At 34.7% G+C, this 12,208-nt stretch overlaps 1 long non-coding RNA gene across 1 annotated transcript in view; it reads right to left on the reverse strand.

The window, feature by feature from the left end:
* Positions 1–188, reverse strand: part of LOC127857060 (uncharacterized) — a 5,986-nt gene extending 5,798 nt beyond the window's left edge. Inside the window, exon 1 of the long non-coding RNA XR_008038299.1 lies at positions 1–188. This exon is cut by the window's left edge and continues 23 nt beyond it. This is a non-coding gene — a long non-coding RNA (uncharacterized LOC127857060).
* Between the last annotated feature and the right edge of the window lie 12,020 nt (positions 189–12,208).

Raw genomic sequence — 12,208 nt, forward strand, 5'->3', positions numbered from 1 at the left:
ATGTTCCATTTACTATCCCTGCATGACACAGGTAGATAACCAACGTGTCCAGCGTTATAATTGCAGTCAACGAATAGACCTGTACCCTTGTAAATCAAGTTAGGTCTTTCTAGTTTTCCGCATTCTGAAAAATTTGTTTAAAGTTGTGTGCTCACAGTGAGTGTATAGTTATATAACGTATTATATTAAATTATGCAACGAAAACGGCCACGTTCGAAATGTAACAGTAAAAAGTAACGCAAGCAATAACAAAAAGCTTTCATTTATCGATGGGATACACTTACCGCTACAAAGTACTGACACATCTCGACTATGATTGCAATGGCCATTTTTCGAGTACTTGCATTGTTTAATATTCGTGTCTCCAGAAAAACAGTTAAGTCTGTCAATATGAATTGGACCAGATCCTTCGCCGAACTTTGCACCATTGAAAATAGCGGCAGCTTGCAAGCTATATTACACATAAATGATTAATATTATTCATAAAAGATTGAATTGTTAAAACAAAAAAAAACTTATCAAGAACTAATATATCTAATTAAGACTGTAAATAGCATGTATATATGTACTTTACACTTTAACACTAAGAAATGAATGATTTGTCCGAGGTTTGCCATTCTGGGGAAGAATCCATTAGTAGCAGGCTGTGCGTTTTGACCACTAAATGCTTAGTATGCAGCGGGATAACAAAACATCATTAACGAGGGGTAGTTACCTGGAATTATATGCTTTACAAATGACATCTGCAGCAGGAAAGTAAAACATATTATCACAAACAGTTCCGTATATGCCTCCAATGGCTATTTCAACACGCCCAACGTTAGGAGATGGTCCGCCAACAAGGCGAACATCGGTTATGTTAACTGGTAGATCTGAAACATACAATAATACACTGTATTTATGACTTTAATAATAAAAATACAACCAAGTTTGCATTTTTCTTTTACACTTCTGCCGATAACATTGATATAATCATCCTCGGGTGAACTTAGAGTAAATAATGCCAAAATGAACGCGAAATGTTTTCTTACAGCAACTTACCGGGCTGGCATGTTGTATTCGAATTACTCCACATTCCGTCCTTGCACTCAAATGTGCCATTACTTCCATCCATGTACCATCCCACATTACAAGTCAACGTTGCTATGCCACTACGAGTTGCGGATAATATCAATGAACCACCTTGTATAATCAGCGCTGGGCATTCTGAAATCGAAATGCATTCAATGCTGTTAAAATGAATATCATACTACCATACATTATGCAACACACTTCAAATAAGTTTCGTTGCTTTTTAACCTTATTCACACCTATTGTCATGCCGGCTAATTTATTGATATGTAGTTTTATTCGCATTGCCCTGCAAGTGTGACAGATCATGTATAGGCTCATATAATAAATGAAAATATAACGCATGATATCATTGATGTTTCTAGATGTAACTTACGCAGTTGACAATCGAACAAAATGAGCATATGTTATTAATGTAATTTGTAAAGGCTAGACGTTGATACTTAAATTGTATATTAATGCAGGAAGTGGCTGACAAACACCGAATGGTGGTTCCACGTATGCAGGAGGCCCGCAACAAAAGTTAAACAGCGTGGATTGCGTACGCCACGCATACTATAATGGAACGTGCTTGGGCTTACTGCTTTTAAATGAGGCTGCGAAGATGTATTATATTGCCTTTACAAAATGCCTTTATGTTGACACAGATGCTTATGTATGCGGTTTTCACGTACAGGTTGAAGATTCTCCAGCGTACAATATTTGTAATGTTGATACATATTATGTTTTATAATCAAATATTTATACGACACGTTAGGATATGTTTATATAGTTGGAGACTTTCATAGCCGCGTAAGCTCTACATGTTATTATATTATGCATGAAAGAATGACTGATTGCATTGATAATAACGCTTATACTCCAGATGAACCACTGTACCGAACCTAATCCAGTTATACTGATAACAGAAATTGTGTTAAACATATTGACCTTTGTCAATTAAACAGTCTACGCTTTCTCAACGGTAAATTGAACTACAAAGACAATGTTTACATTTATGTCGCAACAAGGCGCGTCGTGAATTGATTGTTTACTCACAAAAGAATACAATATTTCACGAATTAATAGCTTTATGGTTTAAGATTTTAACGGATATAGCGACAAAACACCAATTAGTTTTGCTATGATGGTAACTTTTAATAATCCGGAAGAGATATGTGAAAATGAAATGGGATCTATTCAAACGGGGTACATTCAGAAGTGCTATTATTAGTCGACTAGCCGAACTTAATAACTTGACCTGTAGCCATATTACTCTAACGTGCTCAAGTAATAGTCTACAAAACATTGAGTATATAAATACGCTGCTGGACTCTTTTGCAACAAGTATGCGAGAAGTAGCCGATCAGATGTTTTAAACCTAACCTTACATAAGAATGTTTCTTTTAACGATGTAGCGCATGTTAAAAATGCGGACTGGTTCGATAATGAGTGAGTTCAAGTTAAAATGACATATTTAAAAGCTCTAAGAAATATTAATAATTGCTAAACAACAGAGAGTAGACATTCACGTTCAGCACAAAAATAAAATTATTAATCTGTAATTAATAAAAATAATAATAAAAAGAAACGTTCATTTAAAATGATTTTTTTTTAGAATTACAGAACTTAAAGCACGCTTAACAAAGGGCGTTTGGGATGCACTTTATACATAACAAGAAACGAAAGAGTACCAACATTTGTAATGATGATTTTAAAACTATATCTTTAAACTAAGTAATGATATTTCACAATGTTCAAATGACGAGTCGGAACAATTTTGTCGCTCATAAGATTTTAATAAATGATGCCCCGTTTCCGGAACTTGTTTACCAATCACCAATGACGAAATTGTAAATGCCGTAAGGTTTTTTATTTCAGGTAAAGCATGTGGCTATGTTGATATGATAAATGAGTTTTTTATGGTAAGCATTGATATCATTTGTTTGATATATTTCAAGCTTTTTTAAACTACTACAACTAAGGCCAAATATATTGTGTTAACTATTTCATTCATGTGTTGGTTCTATACTTATCTACAAAGCAGACGTATAGGGATTCACATAATCAAAAGAATTAGAGAGAAAAAAACAACAAAGTTTGCAAACTTATTTGTAAACTTAAAACAAATACATGTGATGCGGGTGTTTATGGGGAAAGAGGTCGATATCTTCTGTTCATTACAAGGCATATAAAAATTATTACAAACTTGCGTAAACAATATACATACAGATAATATTATTGTTTGAAAGCAGGCCAAGGAAGATTGTAACAATGGCTTTTAAAATAATGTTAAGTTGTTACTGAACAATTGTCGTTTCTCTTATCTTCGTGAAGATGATGACAATATTGATGTAAAATAATTTATTGGTATTTTAAACAACGTATCATCGATAATTTATTCAGATATTGTCCCAGAACATGCCTACAAACCATGTTCTTAGTAACTATGTACATTTGAAAAATAATTTGTATTACGAACCATACCTCGATGTACTACCTAGCAGCCTAAGAATGTTTGCTCTAGAAAAAGACTATCGGTTCACCCGATAATAATACAAGCTGGTAGATATGGTAGAAATAGAATTGCTAGGGATGAGCGTTATTTTTTATTTGGTAATTCATAAGATAGTGAAGATGACTATATGTTCATTTGTGTATGTCCATTTTTAGAAATAAGCAAATATCATGTAACAAATTACTATAACAAACTCCAATCAATGTTTATTATTTTTGTAAATTGTTGGGCATTGATAAAAAAAATCCAAATTATTTTTTTTTAATCTTTTCATTGAATACGCAATGTGTATACAAATAGCGTCATTGTAAACCATCAAACTAAACTAGCTATCTATACGAGACGATTAAAACCTTTCTGACTGAATTGTACAATATATTCGTAATATTCGTTTAAGGCAACGTGCGCATTTGTTGTTTATAGGCGTTACTGGTTCTAGCATACATGCATATAATAGCACCACAATCCAATCAACCAATCAGCCGTGAAAGTTACACTAGTGCTTGATATAAGAGATTCATTAATATAAGACCACACGTGTTAATTTTATTTCATGAATATATAACATAATATAAACGATTTGATGCAACGTGGAATATACATTGATTTGCATTAAATTAAACTTTGTTTGCCGTACCTATGCATCTTATTGCGACATCTTCTGCGTGAACACAGTTATGACTCGTCGTGTATTTGCATTCATTGATGGAAGATGCGTTTGCACCACAATTCAAATCATCAACAAAGATCGGTCCTGTCCCCGGATTGCTTGCTGTGTTAGATCTAGTTGCAAATCTATATGTGATATGACATAAGATATTCAAAAGTTATAAAATCCGCCCTGCGGACGTTTATTTCAACATACCGTTAGAAACACATATAGAATCAAATACATGCACTTACCCGTATCCCATCATACGACATAAAGCACTGGCTTCTTCCAGTCCAACATTGTCATCGCATATTGTACCCCAGGTATCGAACACTTTTATTTCCACTCTACCTTCGGTTCTGTTCGCATCACCAATAAGTCGTATGTCTTGTATCGAAAGTGGGTATGCTAAAGCAGAATTTAATCTGCTTAATGTTTTATCAATTCCGATTTAATTTGATTTATTTTTGGCTAAATGTTGAGTTTAACGCGTAAGATGTTAAGCACATTAACTTAATATATATTAGGTGAATAAATAACGAATCAAGTAGGTAGGTAGGTAGGTAGGTAGGTAGGTAGGTAGGTAGGTCGGTAGGTAGGTAGAGAGGTAGGTAGGTAGGTACGTAGGTAGGTACGTAGGTACGTAGGTACTTAGGTATGTAAGTACTTAGGTACGTAGGTACTTAGGTATGTAGGTACTTAGGTACGTAGGTACTTAGGTACGTAGGTACTTAGGTACGTAGGTACTTAGGTACGTAGGTACTTAGGTACGTAGGGACTTAGGTACGTAGGTACTTAGGTACGTAGGTACTTAGGTACGTAGGTAGGTACGTAGGTAGGTACGTAGGTACTTAGGTACGTAGGTGCTTAGGTACGTAGGTACGTAGGTAGGTAAGTCGGAACGTCGATAGGTACGTAGGTACGTAGGTACTTAGGTACGTAGGTAGGTAGGTAGGTAGGTAGGTACGTAGGTAGGTAGGTAGGTAGGTAGGTAGGTAGGTAGGTAGGTAGGTAGGTAGGTAGGTAGGTAGGTAGGTAGGTAGGTAGGTAGGTAGGTAGGTCGGTAGGTAGGTAGGTAGGTAGGTAGGTAGTGTAGGTAAGGTAGGTAGGTAGGTAGGTAGGTAGGTATGTAGGTAGGTAGGTAGGTAGGTAGGTAGGTAGGTAGGTAGGTAGGTAGGTAGGTAGGTAGGTAGGTAGGTAGGTAGGTAGGTAGGTAGGTAGGTAGGTAGGTAGGTAGGTAGGTAGGTAGGTAGGTAGGTAGGTAGGTAGGTAGGTAGGTAGGTAGGTAGGTAGGTAGGTAGGTAGGTAGGTAGGTAGGTAGGTAGGTAGGTAGGTAGGTAGGTAGGTAGGTAGGTAGGTAGGTAGGTAGGTAGGTAGGTAGGTAGGTAGGTAGGTAGGTAGGTAGGTAGGTAGGTACGTAGGTTGGTACGTAGGTAGGTACATAGGTAGGTACGTAGGTAGGTAGGTAGGTAGGTATATAGGTAGGTAACCGTAACTGTAAATCGCAGCATAAGCAATATGTAATAATAATAATAACCGTATTTCAGACAGGTTCCCGTAATGTTCCATTTTCTATCCCTGCATGACACAGGTAGATAACCAACGTGTCCAGCGTTATAATTGCAGTCAACGAATAGACCTGTACCCTTGTAAATCAAGTTAGGTCTTTCTAGTGTTCCGCATTCTGAAAAAAAATGTTTAAAGTTGTGTGCTCACAGTGAGTGTATATTTATATAACGTATTATATTATATTATGCAACGAAAACGGCCACGTTTGAAATGTAACAGAAATAAAGTATCGCAAGCAATAACAAAAAGCTTTCATTTATCGATGGGATACACTTACCGCTACAAAGTACTGACACATCTCGACTATGATTGCAATGGCCATTGTTCGAGTACTTGCATTGTTTTATATTCGTGTCTCCAGAAAGACAGTTAAGTCTGTCAAGATGAATTGGACCAGATCCTTCGCCGAACTTTGCACCATTGAAAATAGCGGCAGCTTGCAAGCTATATTACACATAAATGATTAATATGCATAAAAGATTGAATTGTTAAAACAAAAAAAAACTTATCAAGAGGTAATATTTTTAATTAAGACTGTAAATAGCATGTATATATGTACTTTACACTTCAACACTAACAAATGAATGATTTTTCCGAGGTTTGCCATTCTGGGGAAGAATCCATTTGTAGCAGGCTGTGTGTTTTGACCACTAATTGCTTAGTATGCAGTGGGATAACAAAACATCATTAACGAGGGGTAGTTACCTTGAATTATATGCTTTACAAATGACATCTGCAGCAGGAAAGTAAAACATATTATCACAAACAGTTCCGTATATGCCTCCAATGGCTATTTCAACACGCCCAACGTTAGGAGATGGTCCGCCAACAAGGCGAACATCGGTTATGTTAACTGGTGGATCTGAAACATACAATAATACACTGTATATATGACTTTAATAAAAATAAAATCAAGTTTGCATTTTTCTTTTACACTTCTGCCGATAGCATTGATATAATCATCCTCGGGTGAACTTAGAGTAAATAATGCCAAAATGAACGCGAAATGTTTTCTTACAGCAACTTACTGGGCTGGCATGTTGTGTTCGAATTACTCCACATTCCGTCCTTGCACTCAAATGTGTCATTACTTCCATCCATGTACCATCCAAAATAACAAGTCAACGTTGCTATGCCACTAAGAGCTGCGGATAATGTCAATGAACCACCTTGTTTAATCAGCTCTGGGCATTCTGAAATCGAAATGCATTCAATGCTGTTAAAATGAATATCATACTACCATACATTGTGCAACACACTTCAAATAAGTTTCGTTGCTTGTTTACCTTATTAACACCTATTGTCATGCGAACTAATTTATTGGTATGTAGTTTTATTCGCATTGCCCTCCAAGTGTGGCAGATCATGTAAAGGCTCATATAATTGATGTTTCTAGATGTAATTTACGCGGGTGACACTCGAACACAATTAGCATATGTTATTAAAGCAATTTGTAAAGGCTAGACGTTGATACTTAAATTATATGTTAATACAGGAAGTGGCTGACAAACACCGAATGGTGGTTCCACGTATGCAGGAGGCCCGCAGCGAAAGTTAAAAAGCGTGGATTGCGTACGCCACGCATACTATAATGGAACGTGCGTGGGCTTACTGCTTTTTAATGAGGCTGCGAAGATGTATTATATTGCCTTTACAAAATGCCTTTACGTTGACACAGATGCTTATGTATGCGGTTTTCACGTACAGGTTGAAGATTCTCCAGCGTACAATATTTGTAATGTTGATACATATTATGTTTTATAATCAAATATTTATACGACACGTTATGATATGTTTATATAGTTGGAGATTTTCATAGCCGTGTAAGCTCTAACTGGTATTATATTATGCATGATAGAATGACTGACTGCATTGATAATAACGACAAGATAACTATTGATGCAAATCATCAAAGGGCGTCGGGAATTTCAGTGTAAAAGGCACTCGATGAAGTTACATGGAACGATTTTTTTTCTACTGTTAATATTAATATATTGGCCGATTATATTAAACAAAATAGAAAAAGATACTGGTATAACCATTATCTATGATTTTGTGTTATAACCCCCAAATAACCATTATTTATGTTGTTGTGTTATAACCCCCAAATAACCATTATCTATGATTTTGTGTTGTAACCCCCAAATATTTTATAGTTCATTTTATTTACATTGGTTTCCTTTTATTACTGGTACCCGTGTGCAGTTTTCATTAATAGAACATAACTGTGTAGGTTTTAAAAAATCTGCTTCATCTTGTAAGCGTTATTTCATACTTTTCTCAGCTTCAAGGGGAGATGATTCTGAACTTATTCTTACGTTGCTCATTTACGATAGGGGTTGAGTGCTCATTGTACTGTAAAAGTTTGGGGTAAAAAAATGAATGAAAACTGTAAATTACGGTGGCATAGAGGTGACATTCACTTCTCTTTTTTTAAATTGCTCTCCTCTTTTTTCTAGAAAAATAGGATTGCAAAACTTAATAAAAGCGGCGTGCAATTAAAAAAAAAGCGGTGCTTCTCTTGTTTTAAATTGCTCTCCTCTTTTTCCTATCTCGTGGCCATGAGTTAGCTATGTCGTGGCCACGAGATAGCAAAAGAGGAGTGCAAAACTAAATAAAAGCGGCGTACAATTAAAAAAAGAGCGGTGCAGAAAAAAAAGGCAGAGTGCATAAAAGAGGAGAGCATTTTCGTCATCTCGAGATCCCGACATAGCTAACTCATGGCCACGAGTTAGTCAGCCAATCAAATTGTGCGTAACATTTGTAAATATTCTGTACGCATATATTCTGGTTCCCAGCTTCCACTGTTAACAAATAGAAGCCTGGCATTGGCGGAATCATGGTCGACGCGATGATATTGGTGAGTTAACCAAATATTTACAAATGTTGCTCGTCGGGGTATCATTCATTTTTCAATCGAAATGCATATATTTCATTCTGTAAACGTTCTTCCTTTTTTTTCGAGTTCGTCCGCATATTAGAGTTAATTAATGTTCCATTACCTGAGTATGTTTCGGACAAGTACACAGATAGTGTAATTTCGGATGTTTGAGTAAATTTGTAACATACTGTATTTGTGATGTATTTTTGAATAGTGTGACAAATATGAAAGCATTGCGGTGTGGTTTTCTTTGATTAACAGTAGTAATGCATTTTTATGTAATCATGTCTTTTTCCAGGTTCACCACAGTCAGAATTTCAGACCTGCTTTTCCCAGATTAGCAAAATGCTTCTAAATATCTTTTCTAAACTCCATTAAAAATGGTTCGTGGTTTTCAAGACAAAGATTTTCATAATTCATAATTCAAATCATTAATCATATTTCAGATGGATCATACTTGGTTCCAAGTAATTGAGAGTAAGTCAGGCCCAGATCACACATACAGTGCCTGTGCCCAAAAAACTTACGTACCCCTCATAAACGAGGAAGAAATAAGGCAATATTAACTCCCACAAGAAAAACACCTAAACATGAACATAAAAGGATTAAACTGGTGATTATTTTTCACTTTCTTGTACTACTTTCTTTTCTATTATAATTCAATTGTATTTTTATAATTGTGAAATCTCTTCAACCAATTGTAAAATTTGTTGAAAATACAATATATCACTTATTAAGTACCAACCTTTGGTATATATCATTTATTAAGTACCAACATTTGGTATATATACTATGGATTTAATATTTGTTAAACATAGGCTTGCTTAACAGAACACTGTCTTGTTGTGTGTATATTATATTTTTGCCATTAATATTAAGTTCTTTGCATAAGGACATGGGCTAAAAATTTAAATCAAAGATCAAATAAACCACTCTTCATTCATATAAACTATTTTGGAACAAGCCCATCAATCCTTTTTCAAGCTTTGCCATTAAACACTCAAATTTTCATGTTTCATCACTGATCTAGGATGAAAAAACCAGACACAACAAATGGTCCATCGAAGAGAAATCTCTTCTGAAGGAATACAGTCAGATATTACGAAAAGATGGCGAGTCAGAAAACAGTTTCTGGAACAACTGTGCAATTGCCATGAACAACATGTTTGGTGGAAAAAACAGAACAGGTACATAATGATTCTTAAACAGTAATAACAAAAGTATATTTTCCTTATTTTGCTGGCAGAGCACTCAATTTTTTATTCAGGTATGATACAATGTCATATGAACCATGCTTATTAAATTGAATTTAGAAAACAATCATTACCATATGTCATAAGCTGTACATATGTACACAACAGAAACAGTGGGAGATGATAAATGTAGTAAAGGGGTGGGTGATTTTATAAAATAAAAAATCGAAAACGGCTATCAATCAGATATTTTGTTTTTGTAAAATATATGACTAATTTTTAGTCAATTTAAACAAATAATTTTTTTTGAAATGACTACTAATAATGTATAAAACACTTTTTAAGAAGTCTATGATATAGAAACATAGATTATTAATGTTTGCTAAAATAACAATATATTGTCATTTCTTTAAAAAAAAAGATTTATCAAGCAATATTATCATATATTATTATTTCTGTTTTGTTTTTTTATTTTACTTTTTTTGCTTCAATCAAGTTCCAGCTCTCCAAGAGAAGGTGCAGGGCATATATTGTCTTCTTCATTGAGAGGAAGTATCGTTGTAGAACTTTTAAATGAAATTGAATATGCAGCAAAAGAATGCTACAACAAGAACAGTGTTTTAGCCCAGAAGGATTTCTGTGACCTGGCTGAATTTAAATGGCATGAACTCATTGATGGACTATTAGAGCAACAACCACTGCTAGCTGATGTTCTCTTGGCTGTGTCTCTACCAACCTCTAAGATAGACATACAAAATCTGTTCAGAGACTAACACTGGTCATATCTACTGTGTTTGGAATGTTGATGAATACAGGATACCAGGAGTTGTCGTTACAACTCGTTAGTTCACAAGATAATCGCAATGACTTAAGCTAAAGAACAAACATGCCCAAAATTACCTTTAGTTTCAACTGTGTTTCTTTTTTTCTTCAAATGTTTTGTTTAAGCCCAAAAACAAAAATATGACTTAACACCTTGTTTATAGAATGGAATATTGTAAAATGTGCAATTTATATTCAATCATTTTATGAGTAACTCAAGAGAAAAATTCATAAAAGAGTTGCCAAACTCAGCTGTGAATGAAGGTTTGTGTTATAAAATATTCAATGTATGTATTTTAAATATATCTTTATATGTTTTAAGCATTTCACAATATATAAATACACATACAGTAAAAAACATACCAGGTATTAAAAAAAGTCTTTCCTAGCCAGAAATTAGCAGTATACATGTATAGTTTCTTGCAAACTGATAAAAAAAACAGTATTAAACATTAAATTGTGGACTATTTTCTTAACCTCAAGTTTGTGAAATTGGGCATTTGAATGTTTATGTTACTGTTCATGACACATGTTGTGTTTGGAAATTAAATTAATCTTTTGGAACATCTATTTAATAGCGCTGACTCAGGCTCTTAAAGGTCCTTGATGTTTTAGCTCACCTGAGCTCAGATGAGCTCATAGGATCGATGAATGTGTGTTGTCCGTCCTTCTTCTTTTAACCCCCCGTTGGGGTTTTTTTCTGCTCATAGATCGAGAAACTTGGTCAGGATGATTGTTTGGAGGAATTGTAGGTCAAGTTCAAAGACGGGTCATCAGGGGTCAAAAACTAGGTCACTATGCCATTGACAAATATTGGCTACTTGTACTAAGGTGAGCGATATAGGGCCATTATGGCCCTTTTATTTTAATTCTACCCTTAACACAATCAGGAATAAGTTTACAAATATTGCAAAAAAAATATTCTTATTTCTTGTCCATTTCGTTTCAATTTTTGAATAATTGTAGTTCTATATGTAATTAGAACACCATTTAAATTTCATTAATATGCCTTACGAAAAAATGTGTTAAGTTTGATGTCAAAAGTGAATTTCCGAGCAGGATTCTCAGGGTTTGTAATTTTTAACTTATAAATCATTTTTAGCTTTATATAGAAGCAACAAAAATTGGTCCTGTCAATTTCATGAGTCAGTCAGGGATCTCCAAACAATAGAACTTTTAAAGGGGCCTTTTCACAGATTTTGACATGTATTGAAGCTTGTCATTAAATGCTTTATATTGATAAATTTAAACATTGGACCTAAAAATCTCCAGTAAAAAACAACAAGAATACAATTAAAAAAAGGAAAAAAAAGTAAGCCTCAACTGGACTCGAACCACTGACCCCTGAGGTCCTGGAGTAAAAAGTCTCCCACCTAGACCACTCGACCAACCATGCTCATGCTAGGAGCGGATGTATTTTTTAATGAAATAAGCAATCCTCTTAGTTTCCCAAACTATAACGACAACAACAGAACTTTCCAAATTATTCAATCGTTTCGCGTTGCAACGCTTTATAATTCCAA

The sequence above is a fragment of the Dreissena polymorpha genome, chromosome 14 (assembly GCF_020536995.1).
Source record: "Dreissena polymorpha isolate Duluth1 chromosome 14, UMN_Dpol_1.0, whole genome shotgun sequence".
Taxonomy (NCBI): domain Eukaryota; kingdom Metazoa; phylum Mollusca; class Bivalvia; order Myida; family Dreissenidae; genus Dreissena; species Dreissena polymorpha.